The 18766-nt window shown below is 41.3% G+C and overlaps 1 long non-coding RNA gene across 1 annotated transcript in view; it reads right to left on the bottom strand.

The window, feature by feature from the left end:
* The window catches only part of LOC142743030 (uncharacterized), a 29515-nt gene extending 11250 nt beyond the window's left edge, over positions 1 to 18265 (bottom strand). Inside the window, exon 1 of the long non-coding RNA XR_012881483.1 lies at positions 18194 to 18265. This is a non-coding gene — a long non-coding RNA (uncharacterized LOC142743030). The remainder of the gene's footprint in view (positions 1 to 18193) is intronic.
* Positions 18266 to 18766: the final 501 nt, after the last annotated feature.

The raw sequence follows: 18766 nt of genomic DNA, 5'->3' as shown, positions 1-18766 counted from the left end.
TATGAAGAGGTGAGCAGAAGCCTAGACAGAGGGGCCGCTGTGGATATAGTGTTTTTGGACTTTGCAAAGGCATTTGACACTGTCCCTCATAGACGTCTAATGGGTAAATTAAGGACTATAGGTTTAGATCAGGGGTCTCAAACTCGGCCGGGTAAGTGGGCCGCATATAGAAAAAATGGGAAGTTGACGGGCCGCATTACTTTCAAATTTGATACAATACAAAATTAATGTTAATCAATTAGTTATTTGAACTACTATAACACTATATTACTAGAATAATAATAATAATAATAGATTACTATAATAATAGCGCTAGGTTTAAAATTTGAGATTTCTCCACGTGCTTATTTCAACAATCCAGTTTTCCAGTTTAAGTATTGCTAAATGCAGTCCGGCGGCTCAGTTAGCAGCGTTTGGCAGACACACATGTCAAGATTGGGCAGCCCCTTTTTAGATAGTGCCACAGTGCCCTCGGTGGATGCTGCCGCAGTGCCCTCGGTGGATGCTGCCTCAGTGCCCTCTGTGGATGCTGCTGCAGTCCCCTCTGTGGATGCTGCCGCAGTGCCCTCTGTGGATGCTGCCACAGTGCCATCTGTAGATAATTCAACACACCCCTAGATAATGCCACAGTGCCCTCTGTAGATAATGCAACACACTCCTAGATAATGCCACAGTGCCCTCTGTAGATAATGCAACACACCCCTAGTTAATGCCACAGTGTCCTCTGTACATACTGCCACAGTGCCCTCTGTAGATGCTGCCACAGTGCCCTCTGTAGATGCTGCCACAGTGCCCTCTGTAGATGCTGCCACAGTGCCCTCTGTAGATGCTGCCACAGTGCCCTCTGTAGATGCTGCCACAGTGCCTTCCGTAGATGCTGCCACAGTGCCCTCCTTAGATGCTGCCACAGTGCCCTCCGTAGATGCTGCCACAGTGCCCTCCGCAGATGCTGCCAGTGATGTCAGGGGCTTGCCCAGATCTGGAGTCCCGGAGCAGAGCCGCTTCTAGCACTCTGCCTGGGATTCCAGCTCTGCTCCTGACATCACTGTTCATATATGGACAGAGATGTCAGGGGCAACCCGAGAGCTGGAGTCCAGGGCAGAGCGCTAGTAGGCTCTTCCTGGGACTCCAGCAGTGCTGCTGACATCACTGGGACTCCTGCTCTGGGGAAGCCCCTGACATCATTGTCGATGTATGGACACTGATGTCAGGGAATTCCACAGAGTCCTGGAGCAGAGCCGATACTAGCGCTCTGCACGGGACTCCGGCTCTGGGGAAGCCCCAGACATCGTGTGTCCAAACATGGGCACCGATGTCAGGGAATTCGACAGAGTCCCGGAGCAGAGCCGATACTAGCACTCTGCCCGGGACTCCGCTCTGGGAAAGACCCTGACACACTGCCCATATATGGACAGCGATGTCAGGGAATTCCACAGAGACCCGGAGCAGAGCCGATATGTGGACAGCGATGTCAGGGAATTCCAGAGTCTCGGAGCAGTGCTGATACTAGCAGCTCTGTGTCCCACGGACCGCAGATGACAGCTCCAGGGGCCGCATGCGGCCCGCGGGCCGCGTGCTTGAGACCACTGGTTTAGATAGAATAGTTTATAATTGAATTGAGAATTGGCTCAAGGACGGTAACCAGAGAGTTGTGGTAAATGATTCCTACTCTGAATGGTCCCTGGTTATAAGTGGTGTACCCCAGGGTTCAGTGCTGGGACCACTATTATTCAACTTATTTATTAATGATATAGATGGGATTAATAGCACTATTTCTATTTTTGCAGATGACACCAAGCTATGTAGTAATGTTCAAAAAATTACAAGCTGATTTGTACACACTGAGTGTTTTGGCATCCACTTGGCAAATTAAGTTTAATATAAATAAATGTAAAGTTATGCATCTGGGTACCAAAAACCTGCATGCACCATATATCCTAGGGGGAGCTACACTTTGGGATTCACTTGTTGAGAAGGATCTGGGTTTACTTGTAAATCATAAACTAAATAACAGCATGCAATGTCAATCAGCTGCTTCAAAGGCCAGCAGGATATTGTCGTGTATTAAAAGAGGCATGGACTCGCGGGACAGGGATGTAATATTACCTCTTTACAAAGCATTAGTGAGGCCTCATCTAGAAAATGCAGTTGAGTTCTGGGCTCCAGTTCATAGAAAGGATGCCCTGGAGTTAGAAAAAATACAAAGAAGAGCACCGAAGCTAATAAGGGGCATGGAGAATCTAAGTTATGAGGAAAGATTAAAATAACTCAACCTATTTAGCCTTGAAAAAAAGACGACTAAGGGGGGACATGATTAACTTATATAAATATATTAATGGCACATACAAAAAATATGGTTAAATCCTGTTCCATGTAAAACCCCTTAAGAAAACAAGGGGGCACTCCCTCCGTCTGGAGAAAAAAAAAGGTTCAACCTGCAGAGGCGACAAGCCTTCTTTACTGTGAGAACGGTGAATTTATGGAATAGCCTACCGCAGGAGCTGGTCACAGCAGGGACAGTAGATGGCTTTAAAAAACGCTTAGATAATTTCCTAGAACAAAAAAATATCAGCTCCTATGTCAATGTGTAGAATTTTTGTTTCATCCCTTCCCTTTTCCCATCCCTTGGTTGAACTTGATGGACATGTGTCCTTTTTCAACCGTACAAACTATGTAACTATATAACTCCTTTGACATGGCGTTATATACAAGGATTGCTTACTTCTTTAAGACGGTTCATGCTGCTAGTATCAGAAGAATAGATGCCACAGCTCATTAGGTTAATGTGTAAGAACAGCTTGTGGTCACATCTAGCTAGTGCCCTGGAGGAAAGTTGGCTGCCATATGGAAGGATCAAGACTTGCACATCATATATGTATTTGTGGTATTATCAGGGTTTTACAATTTATTTTATGACACGTCAAATGGGTATAAAAGTGTCATTATGGGGGTCCCCTAGGACACCCATCAATCCTGAGAAAGAAGTGTAGATGTAACTATTCATTGACGTGAATAGGAGTTTACATTTGTGATTGACATGTCATAGAACCTTCTCCCTGTCACTAGATGTTTTTAACATATCATGGCATAATGTCGAATGAGATGTGAACAGAGCCTTAATTGATTCAGATCTGCAAACAAAATCTTACATGAGACAAAAACAACATAAAGTAGAGTTTTTCAGAGGAGAAAAAAGTTACCAACTGTTTTTATGTAAATTTATTAACAGCAAATGAGTATAATAAGCCATACTATTAGTGCCAAGGACAGGATTGGATTCCGTCCTGTGATATCAGAAAATCCTTTACAATAGAAAAGCTCACAGGATCCATTCCCATTCTTGGCATATATACATATACAGTGAAGGAAATAAGTATTTGATCCCTTGCTGATTTTGTAAGTTTGCCCACTGTCAAAGTCATGAACAGTCTAGAATTTTTAGGCTAGGTTAATTTTACCAGTGAGAGATAGATTATATTAAAAAAAACTGAAAATCATAGTCAAAATTATATATATTTATTTGCATTGTGCACAGAGAAATAAGTATTTGATCCCCTACCAACCATTAAGAGTTCAGCCTCCTCCAGACCAGTTACACGCTCCAAATCAACTTGGTGCCTGCATTATAGACAGCTCTTACATGGTCACCTGTATAAAAGACTCCTGTCCACAGACTCAATTAATCAGTCTGACTCTAACCTCTACAACATGGGCAAGACCAAAGAGCTTTCTAAGGATGTCAGGGACAAGATCATAGACCTGCACAAGGCTGGAATGGGCTACAAAACCATAAGTAAGACGCTGGGTGAGAAGGAGACAACTGTTGGGGCAATAGTAAGAAAATGGAAGACATACAAAATGACTGTCAATCGACATCGATCTGGGGCTCCATGCAAAATCTCACCTCGTGGGGTATCCTTGATCCTGAGGAAGGTGAGAGCTCAGCCGAAAACTACACGGGGGGAACTTGTTAATGATCTCAAGGCAGCTGGGACCACAGTCACCAAGAAAACCATTGGTAACACATTACGCCGTAATGGATTAAAATCCTGCAGTGCCCGCAAGGTCCCCCTGCTCAAGAAGGCACATGTACAGGCCCGTCTGAAGTTTGCAAATGAACATCTGGATGATTCTGAGAGTGATTGGGAGAAGGTGCTGTGGTCAGATGAGACTAAAATTGAGCTCTTTGGCATTAACTCAACTCGCCGTGTTTGGAGGAAGAGAAATGCTGCCTATGACCCAAAGAACACCGTCCCCACTGTCAAGCATGGAGGTGGAAACATTATGTTTTGGGGGTGTTTCTCTGCTAAGGGCACAGGACTACTTCATCGCATCAATGGGAGAATGGATGGAGCCATGTACCGTCAAATCCTGAGTGACAACCTCCTTCCCTCCACCAGGACATTAAAAATGGCTCATGGCTGGCTCTTCCAGCACGACAATGACCCGAAACATAGTCAAGGCAACAAAGGAGTGGCTCAAAAAGAAGCACATTAAGGTCATGGAGTGGCCTAGCCAGTCTCCAGACCTTAATCCCATCGAAAACTTATGGAGGGAGCTGAAGATCCGAGTTGCCAAGCGACAGCCTCGAAATCTTCATGATTTACAGATGATCTGCAAAGAGGAGTGGGCCAAAATTCCATCTAACATGTGTGCAAACCTCATCATCAACTACAAAAAACGTCTGACTTCTGTGCTTGCCAACAAGGGTTTTGCCACCAAGTATTAAGTCTTGTTTGCCAAAGGGATCAAATACTTATTTCTCTGTGCACAATGCAAATAAATATATATCATTTTGACTATGTGATTTTCTTTTTTTTTTTTTATATAATCTATCTCTCACTGGTAAAATTAACCTAGCCTAAAAATTCTATACTGTTCATGACTTTGACAGTGGGTAAACTTACAAAATCAGCAAGCGATCAAATACTTATTTCCTTCACTGTATATATATATATATATATATATATATATATATATATATATATATATATATATATATATATATAGTGTGCTTTCCATGTGGCACCAGTCTTTCATGTCTGTGTTTCTCCTCTGCAAGCACTTCCTGTTTTTTCATTCCTCTGCATTTCTTTAGCAACTAATGCGTGAAACATAAACCGCACACGGATGTGATCCGTGTGCTGTTCGTGTTTTTCACACACCCAGAGACGTGGGCGATGTGGTCCACAAAAATGGACCAGAATAGGACATGCAGTGAGTTTCAAGCAACAGACACACGCTATGTGATGAAAAAACACGCATGTGTGAATAGCATTGTTGATTTGCATGGGTCAGTGTGCTATTCACAGAGGGCTTTGACCAATCACGTTCACTGTTATTCAGCAGTGAATATGGAGTCCCAAAAATTGCAACGAAAAGTGTACCAAATCTCGCTGTGTGAAACTGGTTATATACACCGTGTTCCAAATTATTATGCACATTGGATTTAAGTGTCATAAACATTTAATTATTAGTTTTTCAATTAAACTCATGGATGGTATTGTGTCTAAGGGTATGTTCACACGCTGAGCCAAATACGTCTGAAAATACGGAGCTATTTTCAAGGGAAAACAGCACCTGATTTTCAGACGTTTTTTGAGCAACTCACGGTTTTCGCTGCGTTTTTCGCGCCGTTTTCGCGCCGTTTTTTCGGCTGTTTTTGGAGCTGTTTTCAAACGACGACGCGTAAATTACAGGTCGTCGGCACAGTACGTCGGCAAACCCATTCAAATGAATGGGCAGATGTTTGCCAACGTATTGGAGCCGTATTTTCAGGCGTAAATCGAGGCATAATACGCCTCGTTTACGCCTGAAAATAGGTCGTGTGAACCCAGCCTTAGGGCTCTTTGGATCATTGTAATCAATCTCAGACACCTGTGATAATTAGTTTTCCAGGTGTGGCCAATCAAAGGAAAACTACTTAAGAAGGACGTTTCACATTATTAAACAGGCCACAGGTTTCAAGCAAAATGGGAAAGAAAAAGGATCTCTCTGCTGCCGAAAAGCGTGAAATAGTGTAATACCTTGGACAAGGTATGAAAACATTGGATATTTCAAGAAAACTTAAGCGTGATCATCGTACTGTGAAAAGATTTGTGGCTGATTCAGAGCACAGACGGGTTCGTTCAGATAAAGGCATAATGAGGAAGGTTTCTTCCAGACAAGGTAATAGGATTAGGAGAGCAGCTGCTAAAATGCCATTGCAAAGCAGCAAACAGGTATTTGAAGCCGCTGGTGCCTCTGGAGTCCCATGAACCTCAAGATGTAGGATCCTCCAGAGGTTTGCAAGTGTGCATAAAGCTATTATTCGGCCACCCCTAAACAATGCTCACAAGCAGAAACGGTTGCAGTGGGCTCAGAAATACATGAAGACTAATTTTCAAACCGTGTTGCTTACTGATGAATGCCGTGCAACCCTGGATGGTCCAGATGGATGGAGTAGTGGATGGTTGGTGAATGGCCACCATGTACCAACAAGGCTGCAGCGTCAGCAAGGAGGTGGCGGAGTCATGTTTTGGGCTGGAATCATGGAGAGAGAGCTGGTAGGCCCCTTTAGGGTCCCTGACTGTGTGAAAATGACCTCTGCAAGGTACGTAGAGTTTATGACTGACCACTTTCTTCCGTGGTACAAAAAGAAGAACCGTGCCTTCCGTAGCAAAATTATCTTCATGCATGACAATGCACCATCTCATGCTGCAAAGAATACCTCTGTGTCATTGGCTGCTGTGGGCATAAAAGGAGAGAAACTCATGGTGTGGCCCCCATGTTCCCCTGACCTCAACCCTATTGAGAACCTTTGGAGCATCCTCAAGCAAAATATCTATGAGGGTGGGAGGCAGTTCACATCAAAACAGAAGCTCTGGGAGGTTATTCTGACATCCTGCAAAGATATTGAAGCAGAAACTGTCCAAATACTCACAAATTCAATGGAAGCAAGAATTGTGAAGGTGATATCAAAGAAGGGGTCCTATGTTAACATGTAACTTGGCCTGTTAAGTTTTTTTTGATTGAAAGCGCTTTTGATTTCTGTAAATATGACCTCCTGATGCTGCAAATTCAACAAATTACCATTTTAGTTCTCTTTACAACCTTTAAAATGTTTTGATCTCTGTTGTGCATAATAATTTGAAACAGTGCATTTTGAGTTTTTTACTTTTAAAAAAAATCTGTTCTCATTAGGAGATTTGTTCAATAAAATTTGCATTATACTCCAGTGGTTGATGGCTTGAAGATTATACTGACTGTCATTTGCATCGACTATTTAGGAAAATCAGCGAAAAATAACATTTGCATAATAATTTGGAACGCGGTGTAGTAGATGATTTGCAGTTTGGTAATAGATACAGAGTATAGCTTTGGTTTTACATTTTTCCAGAGGGCCCATTTCCTTTTCTACAGTATATGGTGCAGTGACTAGAAGTGTAATGCCTGCAATGACACTGTTTCCCTTTGTCAGACACAATTTTGAGAAATTCTTCTAAAAATAGAGGTAAACATTCTTGGACCATTGTAAATACATAGGCTCCAAGCAAATTATGATTATAGGCTGGGTAAAGTAAGGAAAACCGACTTCCCCCCATAATTAGCATAAAGACTGCTCCATAACACTTAGGGTATGTGCACACACACTAATTACGTCCGTAATTGACGGACGTATTTCGGCCGCAAGTAGTGGACCGAACACAGTGCAGGGAGCCGGGCTCCTAGCATCATACTTATGTACGATGCTAGGAGTCCCTGCCTCTCCGTGGAACTACTGTCCCGTACTGAAAACATGATTACAGTACGGGACAGTTGTCCTGCAGCGAGGCAGGGACTCCTAGCATCGTATATAACTATGATGCTAGGAGCCCGGCTCCCTGCACTGTGTTCAGTCCGGGACTTGCGGCCGAAATACGTCCGTCAATCACGGACGTAATTAGTGTGTGTGCACATACCCTTAGAATCATACCGAAGAATTAGAGCTCGTAGTCAGAATATATACAAAAATATAATAGTTTTATTACACAAATATAACATACATTTTAAAAGTTTGGGACTCTAGTAAACACACTGCGGTATTGAAGAGCACAACACAGAAAATGCTTGGTTAACCCCTTCCCTCTTTGGCCACTTTTGACCTTCCTGACAGAGCCTCATTTTTCAAATCTGACATGTTTCACTTTATGTGGTAATAACTCCGGAATGCTTTTACCTATCCAAGCGATTCTGAGATTGTTTTCTTGTGACACATTGGACTTTATGTTACTGGCAAAATTTGCCCGATACATTCAGTATTTAATTGTGAAAAACACCAAAATTTAGCGAAAAATTGCAAAAATTAGCATTTTTCTCAATTTAAATGTATCTGTTTGTAAGACAGGCAGTTATACCACACAAAAATGTTGCTAACTAACATCCCCCATATGTCTACTTTAGATTGGCATCGTTTTTTGATCATCATTTTATTTTTCTAGGATGTTACAAGGCTTAGAACTTTAGCAGCAATTTCTCACATTTTCAAGAAAATTTCAAAATGCTATTTTTACAGGGGCCAGTTCAGTTGTGAAGTGGCTTTGAGGTCCGTAGATATTAGAAACCCCCAATAAGTCACCCCATTTTAAAAACTGCACCCCTCAAAGTATTCAAAACAGCATTTAGAAAGTTTCTTAACCCTTTAGACATTGCGCAGGAATTAAGGCAAAGTAGAGGTGAAATTTACAAAGTTCATAATTTTTTTCCAGAAATTCATTTTGAATCCATTTTTTTTGTACCACAGAATGTTTTACCCAAGAAATGCAACTCAATATTTATTGCCCAGGTTCTGCAGTTTTAGGAAATATCCCACATATGGCCCTAGTCTGCTACTGGACTGAAGCACCGGCCTCAGAAGCAAAGGAGCACCTGGTGGATTTTGGGCCTCCTTTTTATTAGAATATATTTTAGGCACCATGTCAGCTTTGAACAGGTCTAGTGGAACTAAAACAGTGGAAACCCCCCAAAAGTGACCCGATTTGGGAAACTACACCCCTCGAGGAATTTATCTAGGGGTGTAGCAAGCATTTTGACCAGCCAGTTTTTTGCAAAAATTTTTGGAACTAGGCCATGAAAATGAAAATCTACATTTTTTCAAATAAAACGTAGGTTTAGCTAATTTTTTTTCATTTCCAAAAGAACTAAAGTAGAAAAAGCACCACAACATTTGTAGAGTAATTTCTCCCGAGTAAAACAATACCCCACATGTGGTAATAAACGGTTGTTTGGACACACGGCAGGGCTTAGAAGGGAAATAGCGCCATTTGGCTCTTGGAGCTCAAATTTAGCAGGAATGGTTTGCGGAGGCCATGTCACATTTGCAAAGCCCCTGAGGTGACAAAACAGTGGAAACCCCCAACAAGTGACCCCATTTTGGAAACTATACCCCTTGAGGAAATTATCTAATGGTATAGTGAGCATTTTGACCCCACAGGTTTTTTGCAGAAATTTTTGCAAGTAGGCTGTGAAAATGAAAATCTACATTTTTTCAAATAAAATGTAGGTTTAGCTAATTTTTTTTCATTTCCACAAGGACTAAAGGAGAAAAAGCACCATAAAATTTGTAAAAAAATTTCTCCCGAGTAAAACAATACCCCACATGTGGTAATAAATGGCTGTTTGGACACACGGCGAGGCTGAGAAGGGAAAGAGCGCCATTTGGCTTTTGGAACTCAAATTTAGCAGGAATGGTTTGCGGAGGCCATGTCGCATTTGCAAAGCTCCTGAGGGGACAAAACAGTGGAAACCCCCAACAAGTGACCCCATTTTGGAAACTACACCCCATGAGGAAATTATCTAGGGGTGTAGCAAGCATTTTGACCGGCCAGTTTTTTTACAGAACTTATTGTAAGTAGGCCGTAAAAATGAAAATCTACATTTTTTCAAAGAAAATGTAGGTTTAGGTATTTTTTTTTCATTTCCACAAGGACTGAAGGAGAAAAAGCACCGCAACATTTGTAAAGCAACTTCTCCCGAGTAAAACAATACCCCACATGTGGTCACAAACATCTGTTTGGACACACGGTAGGGCTCAGAATGGAAGGAGCACCATTTGGATTTTGGAATGGTTTCTGGGTGTCATGTCATATTTGCTGAGCCCCTGTAGTACTAGTACAGTGGAAACACCCCAAAAGTGACTCCATTTGGGAAACTGCACCCCCTGAGGAATCATCTAGGGGTATAGTGAAAATTTGGATCCCAAAGGTTTTTTGCTGAATTAATTAGAATTAAGCCATGAAAATGAAAAATATTTTTTTTTTCCAACAAGATGTCGTTTTAGATACACATTTTTCATTTTTATAAGGAATAGAGAAGAAAAAGCACCCCAACATTTGTAAAGTAATTTCTCCCGAGTACGGTAACACCCCATATGTGGTTATAATCAGCTGTTTACATATATGGGAGCATTCAGAAGAAAAGGAGCGGTATTTATCTTTTGGAGCGTAGATTTTGCCGGAATGGTTTGCGGACGCAATGTTGCATTTGCAAAACCCCTGATGTACCAAACAAAAGTGACCCCGTTTTAGAAACTACACCCCTAAAGGCATTTATCAAGGGATGTAGTGAGAATTTAGACTCCACAGGTGTTTTTCAGAAATGAATACGCAGTGGATTGTGCAAAGTGAAAATTGCAATTTCTCCACTGATCTGCCCATTCACCGCACAAGATGTTGTGCCCCTAGAGAATCTTACCCCATAAATTGTTAAGCGGGTTCTCCCGGGTATGGTAATGCCTTACTTGTGGCCATAAATTGCTGTTTGGGCACACTGTAGGGCTAAGAAGGGAAAGACCGCCATTTTGAACATGGATTTTGCTTGGTAATAGTTCTGTTTGGGGTTTTGCTGGTATTTCAGTTTATAATGTGGTGGCATATGTAATCTGTGTGGAGTATATCAGGGTATATGTAATCTGTGCGGAGTACATCAGGGCATAATAAGAGGGTATAATAATGAGGTAAATAATACAATTATCCATAGATGTGTGTTACGCTGTGAAGCGATCCGTTATGCGCAGGCCGGTGTCACACTGATAAACGGTTTTCTTTCTTATCCCCCTTTTGTAATGCTCTGCACCTTTTGGGGACTTTTTCTCCTTCGCAGTTTGGGAAGTATTACTGGGAAAGTTTTGCGCTGGTATAATACGGGCGCCCTCGCTTCCAGCGGATGTGCTGTGTCCATTCCCTTTCCTAGTTCCTAAATACTATGGCCCTGAAACTGAAGGAATGTTCCCCTCCGGCCTGCGCATTGAGATGTTTTTCATCACCGCATTACTAGTGCCATAACTTTTTTATTTTTCAGTTGATTGAGCGGTGTGCGGGCTTGTTTTTTGCGAGACGGGCTGTAGATTTTATTGGTACCATTTTAGAACACATACGACTTTTTGATCACTTTTTATTTAATTTTTTGGTAAAGGAAATTACCAAAAACAAGCAATTCTGGAATCGTTTTTTATTGGTTTTTTTATCGGCATACACAGTGTGCCCTAAATTACATGTTAGCTTTATTCTGCGGGTCGATACGATTACGGCGATACCAAATTTATATAGTTTTTTTTATGTATTGCAGCTTTTGCACAATAAAATCACTTTTTTTATAAAATCATTTGTTTTCTGTGTCGCCATATTCTAAGACACATAACTTTATTATTTTTGCGTGCACAAAGCGGTGTCAGGGATTATTTTTTGCGACACGGATTGTCATTTTTTATTAGTACTATTTTGGAGTAAATGTGACTTTTTGATCACTTTTTATAGCATTTTTTGGAAGGAGATGTGACCTAAAAACAAAGATTCTGGCGTGGTTTTTCATGTTTTTTTTTTACGGCGTTGACCGTGCGGGATAAATGACATAATAGTTTTGTAGTTTGGGTCGTTACGGACGCGGCGATACCAATTATGTATAGTTTTTTTGATTTTTACGGTTTTTCCCATAATAAAAGACTTACTATGGGAAAAAAGTCAGTTTAGCTTTGTTTTTATTTGAAACTTGTGTGTTTTTATTGTTTTACCACATTTGTATTAACTTTTTTTAACTTTTTTTACTTGTCCCACTAGGGGACATGAGGGCCTGATGCCCTGATCGCTACTGTAATACACTGCACTACATATGTAGTGCAGTGTATTAGCGCTGTCAGTTATTCACTGACAGCAAGCCTATAAAGGACACGCCGCAGGCGGGTCCTCATCGGCTCCCGTACAAGGCAGACTCGGACGCCATTTTCTGGCGTCCGATTGCCACAGCAACCCAGCGATTGCATCACTGGGTTGCCGATCTGGTGAAAACCTATCAGATGCTGCGCTCTATTGAGCGCAGCATCTGAGGGGTTAATCTGCCGGATCGGAGAATAGCTCCGGTCCTGGCAGTTACAGGAGGGTGCCAGCTGTATAATACAGCTGTCACCCCGCGGTGATGGTGCCGGCTCTGCTTCTGAGCCTGCACCATCACTGCGCCGTACATATACGGCGCTTTGCGGGAAGCACCTCCCGACAGCGCCGTATATATACGGCGGATGTCGGGAAGGGGTTAAAACGGAAATGGATAGACTGCAGACCTCACAGACTGCCTATCAAAAGTATGTAGATTATCTTAGCCACACTGGGTTCAAAAAACTGAAACACCCTAATGTCCTCCAAAGCCCCTATATGTAAACATCTAATGAAGATGGGGGGGAGGCAGAGGGAGTAAACAGTAACAATCGTAGGCTGTAAAGCATGCAATCTTACCCATTATGTGTACTGAAGATGTTTGCAGATCTGTGTTGGCTCAACCACAGGGACCCCAACGCGCGTTTCGCCGTTAGCTGCTTCCTCAGGGGCGTTGGACCATTGCCTCCCTGGCTCCCATAGTGTTGTCACTGTGGACATACTAAAATCCCCAAAAAATGCTGCTACAAAAAAATCACATACAGTCCACTATTATGTTTAACTCTTTCACGACCAAGGACGAAAATGCACGTCCTGGTCGGCTGCTAGTTCCCGCACCATGACGTGCATTTTCGTCCGCATTTCAAACTGTCACTCTGTGTAAACACAGAGTGATAGACCCGCGCTGACAGTTGTCCCCGACAGCTGAGACATCAGTCTCGCCGGACAGCGGACCATCGCCGCTGCTTTCGGCAGTTAACCCCTTAAGTGCGGCGACGGATTGCCGTCGCCGCATTTAAGTGGTTTGAAGCACATCGGCAGCCCCCAAGAAGTGATCGTGGGGGCTACCGATGCTTGTCACGGCAATCGGAGGTCAGATAATGACCTCCGGGTTGCCATGTACAGAAGCCTCGGAGGAACAGCCTCCGGCCGGTCCTCCGATGCTTCCTGTCAGTGTGACAGTCACGTCACAATGACAGTTAGAGTACATCACACTACGTGTGTAGTGTAATGTACTCTAGCAGCGATCAAAGCTGCAAGACTAAGTGTCCCCTAGTGGGACAAGTTAAAAAAGTAATAAAAATGTTTTAAAAAAAGTGTAAAAATAAAAGTTAGAAGTGATATAAACATGAACTTCTTTTTTTCCTATAATAAAACTTTTAAAGTACACATCTGGTATCACCGCGTTCGTAACGACCCCAACTATAAAACTGTAATGTTATTTTCCCCGCACGATGAACACTCCCAAAAAAATCAATAAAAAACGACGACAGTATCACAATTTTTTTGGTCACCACCCCTCCCAAAATAAAGAATAAAAAGTGATCAAAAAGTCGCATGTTCCCAAAAATAGTGCCAATAAAAACTTCTATCTGTCCCGCAAAAAACAAGCCCTTACACAGCTTTTTTGACTAAAAAATAAAAAAATTACGGCTCTCAGAATATGGTGACACAGAATTTTTTTTGTTTATAAATAAGTCATTTTATTGTGCAAACGCTAAAAAAAAGGACCAAACCTATAAATATATGGTATCGCCGTAATCGTACCAACCCGCAGAATAAAGTAAAAATGTCATTTATAGCGTACGGTGAGCGCCGCAAAAAGAAAACCTAAAAAACAGTGTCAGAATTCCTGTTTTTTGCTCAGGATTGCAAAAAAATGGAACAAAAAGTGATAAAAATAAATAAATCGCATGTACCCCAAAATGGTACCAATAAAAACTGCAGCTCCTCCCGCAAGAAATAAGCCCCACACCACTCTATTGATGGAAAAATAAAAAAGTTATGGCTCTTGGAAAGCGGGGAGTGAAAATCTAAAATATGAAAGCAAAAAATGGATCAGTCCTGAAAGGGTTAATTCATTTCTAATGAAAAAACGTATGACAACATGTGGGGTATTTCCGTACTCGGGAGAAATTGCTTTATAAAAAATGGTTGTTTTTTTCCTCCTTTATCCCTTGTGAAAATGAGAAAATGCAACATTTTAGTGGAAAAAATTTTGATATTAATTTTCGCGCCCTAATTCTAATAAACTCTGCAAAAGACCCATGGGGTGTAAATGCTCACTATACCCCTAGAAAAATTCCTTGAAGGTTTTTCCAAAATGGGGTCACTTTTGGGGGAGTTTCCACTGTTTTGGTCCCTCCAGTGCATTGCAAATGCGACATGGCACCGAAAACCATTCCAGCAAAATCATAAATCCAAATGGCGCTCCTTCCCTTCTGAGCCCTGCTGTGGGTCCAAACAGCAGTTTATTACCACATATGGGGTATTGTCGTAATCGGGAGACATTGCTTTACAAATGTTGGGGTGCATTTTCTTTGTTATTCCTTGTAAATAATAAAAATTTCTATGTTGTTTCAGAAAAAAAGTACATTTTAATTTTTACAGACTAATTCCAATATATTTAGCGAAAAACCTGTGTGGTCAAAATGCTAACTATACCCCTAGATAAATACCTTAAGGGGTCTAGTTTTCGAAATGGGGTCGTTTATGGGCAGTTTCTATCGTTCTGGCAGCTCAAAGCTTCTCCAAATGTACATTGGGGCCTAAAACATTTTCAAGCAAAATATGAGTCCTGAAAGCCTCCGGGTGCTCCCTTCCTTTGGGGCCCTGCCGTGTGTCCAAACAATGCATTAGGGCCACAATGTGGGTATTTTTGAAAACAGGAGAAAGAGGGTGATAGATTTTGGGGTGTGTTTCTTCATTTTCATGTTCGCTTTACAAAGAAATCGGTCTTCAAACAAATACTTTTATGAAAAAAGTGAAATTCTTTTTTTTTTTCACCTGATATGCATTAAATTTAGCAAAGAACTGTGGGGTCAAAATAATTACTATATACCTAAATAATTACGTTATGGGGTCTAGTTTTCTAAATGGGGTCTTTTATGGGGAGTTTCTATCGTTCTGGCAGCTCAAAGCCTCTCCAAATGTTCAGTGGGGCCTAAAACATTTTCAAGCAAAATATGAGTCCTGAAAGCCTCCGGGTGTTCCCTCCCTTTCGGGCCCTGTCGTGTGTCCAAGCAATGCATTAGGGTCACAATGGGGGCATTTTTGAAAACAGTAGAAACAGGGTGATATATTTTGGGGTGTGTTTCTTCATTCTCATGGTCGCTTTACACAGAAATCGGTCTTCAAAGTGATACTTTTATGAAAAAAGTGTTTTTTGTTTTTTTTTTCACCTGCTATGCATTAAATTTAGCAAAAAACTGTGGGGTCAAAGTACGCACTACACCCCTAGATAAATACCTTAAAGGGTCTAGTTTTCTAAATGGGGTCGTTTATGGGGAGATTCTATCGCTCTGGTAGCTCAAAACCTCTCCAAATATACAGTAGGGCCTAAAACATTTTCACGCAAAATATGAGTCCTGAAAGCGTCCGGGTGCTCCCTCCCTTTCGGGCCCTGTCGTGTGTCCAAGCAATGCATTAGGGTCACAATGGGGGCATTTTTGGAAACAGGGTGATATATTTTGGGGTGTGTTTCTTCATTCTCATGGTCACTTTACACAGAAATCGGTCTTCAAAGTGATACTTTTATGAAAAAAGTGAAATTATATTTTTTTACGCCTGCTTTGCATGAATTCTTACAAAAAAACTGTGGGGTCAAAATACTTACAACACCCCTTAATAAATACCTTAAGGGGTGTAGTTTTCAAAATGGGGTCACTTGTGGGGGTTTCCACCATTCTGACACCAATGAGCCTCTGAAAACCTGGCTTGGTGCAGGAAAACAAAATGTACTTCAAAATGTATAAAATGATTACTAAACTTGTAAGTCTTCCAAATTGCTGAAAAAAAAATTTTTTTTTTCAAAAGTGCTGCCAAAATAGAGTAAAGCGATGGAAATATATATTTAATTTAAAAAATTGTGCAGTATGTATGTACATATGTGACATATTGCAGTTAAAAATAGGGAAAAATGATAATTTTTACAAAATTTCTTCAATTTCTCTATTTTTTAATTAATTTCCGCAAATCGTATCAGTCTACTTTTACCACTAAAATAAAGTACAACATGTGACGAAAAAACAATGTCAGAATTACTTGGATATTCAAAACTTTCACAGAGTTATTCTCTGATAAAGTCAGACATACCAGATTTGACAAATCTGGCTTGGTCATTAAAGAGGCTCTGTCACCAGATTTTGCAACCCCTATCTGCTATTGCAGCAGATAGGCGCTGCAATGTAGATTACAGTAACGTTTTTATTTTAAAAAAACGAGCATTTTTGGCCAAGTTATGACCATTTTTGTAGTTATGTAAATGAGGCTTGCAAAAGTCCAAGTGGGTGTGTTTAAAAGTAAAAGTCCAAGTGGGCGTGTATTAGGTGCGTACATCGGGGCGTTTTTAATACTTTTACTAGCTGGGCGCTCTGAAGAGAAGTAACATCCTCTTCTCTTCAGAACGCCCAGCTTCTGACAGTGCAGATCTGTGACGTCACTCACAGGTCCTGCATCGTGACGGCCACATCGGCACCAGAGGCTACAGTTGATTCTGCAGCAGCATCAGCGTTTGCAGGTAAGTCGATCTTACCTGCAAACGCTGATGCTGCTGCAGAATCAACTGTAGCCTCTGGTGCCGATGTGGCCGTCACGATGCAGGACCTGTGAGTGACGTCACAGATCTGCACTGTCAGAAGCTGGGCGTTCTGAAGAGAAGAGGATGTTACTTCTCTTCAGAGTGCCCAGCTAGTAAAAGTATTAAAAACGCCCCGATGTACGCACCTAATACACGCCCACTTGGACTTTTACTTTTAAACACACCCACTTGGACTTTTGCAAGCCTCATTTGCATAACTACAAAAATGGTCATAACTTGGCCAAAAATGCTCGTTTTTTAAAAATAAAAACGTTACTGTAATCTACATTGCAGCGCCTATCTGCTGCAATAGCAGATAGGGGTTGCAAAATCTGGTGACAGAGCCTCTTTAAGGTACAAACATGCCCGGTCATTAAGGAGTTAAATAAAAACTCACTATGGGGCATATTTCCTATTCGAAATACACCACATTTATGAACTGTTTTAGACACATTAGGAATTGTAAATCCCTAGTAAAATTGGATTATTATTTTGTTGTTTCTATTGATGAAATATTTTGTGATTGACCAAAGAACACAATAGAACAGATTCACTAAGCTGTGTAAGTTCTAGAAAGTGTAAACTTACACCAGGGCGTCAGAAGAGGCACAAAATTTATCACAGTGGTGCGCGCAGTATGATAAATTTAGTGCATCTTGGTAGACACTTTTCTCCTCCTCATGCCACCTTTGATTTGGCTTAATTTCCGACAGAATTTTGTGCCAAAATTTTGGCGCACGTTGGCATATTTGAAACCACACCTATTCTATGTTAAGGCACACCCCTTTATGTTACGCTCCACCTCTTTTTCCAGAACTTTTTTTTAAAGTTTCAATAGGCGCAATCATCTGTTCTAAAGTGAAATGCACCAAATTGTGGTGCATGTTTGGACACATCCTAGGCGCAGACACATTAGTAAATCTGCTCCAGTTTTTTTCTTACATATTAGTGAACTGTTTGTGCCTTTTTTTGTTGTAGGTTTTTATGATTTGGAAGGTGCCCAATTGATACTTAGGGGTATAGCTATAGGTTGTATTTGCTCAAAGCCAAGCGTAGAGTCTGTCTGCATTCACAAGTTTGTCAAACATTAATCTAGCGTTATGGCGTTAGATTTTAATCGCTACTAATAATGTATTTCTACTGGAATCCTATAAATTACTTTAATGGAGAAAGGCTCTTTAATGAGGCTTCACTACTAAATGCTTCTGACTATTCCATTGCTTCCATATCTCACCCCATGCTAGACCGGCCCCATCTCCTCCTTCACATCACTTTCATGTTTCTGTGTAAGATATTGGTACTCGGCTGCCCGGCGTAAAGTTCTGGTGTTGCCATGGTGACTAACCTCCATTACCTGTGGACCTAAGTTTTCATCTATTCAAAAAATGCTTTCTAGTCTGAATCTTTAACTCCTTGTATTCCACACAATAGATCATGCTGTATTACTGATGTGCTGCATTATTATATGCCGATATATAAACATCAATGGAGAGATCAAAGCTATAAATGAACACAGTTATTACATGCGAAACTACTGTAAGTGCTGCCCATCATTTCGTTTTTATGTAAAAATGAAACTCTCTGTTGATTGATTTCATATCTTCATAGGATCAGAGATCAGTTTTTCCATACAGAACTCCATATTCCCTGCAGCTGCCACTAGGTGGAGCTTATTGCATATAGATTAAAGAGGTTTTCCAGCCGATAAAAATTGATGGCCTATCCTCAGGATAGGCCATCAATAACTGATGGGTTGGGGTCTGTCTCCTGCGACCTCCGCCGATCAGCTGTTTTGAGGGGGCTGCAG

This window comes from Rhinoderma darwinii, chromosome 2 (genome assembly GCF_050947455.1).
Source record: "Rhinoderma darwinii isolate aRhiDar2 chromosome 2, aRhiDar2.hap1, whole genome shotgun sequence".
In the NCBI taxonomy this organism is placed as follows: domain Eukaryota; kingdom Metazoa; phylum Chordata; class Amphibia; order Anura; family Rhinodermatidae; genus Rhinoderma; species Rhinoderma darwinii.
The sequence above is the reverse complement of the archived record's forward strand: the minus strand, read 5'-3'. Positions and strand labels throughout refer to the sequence as shown.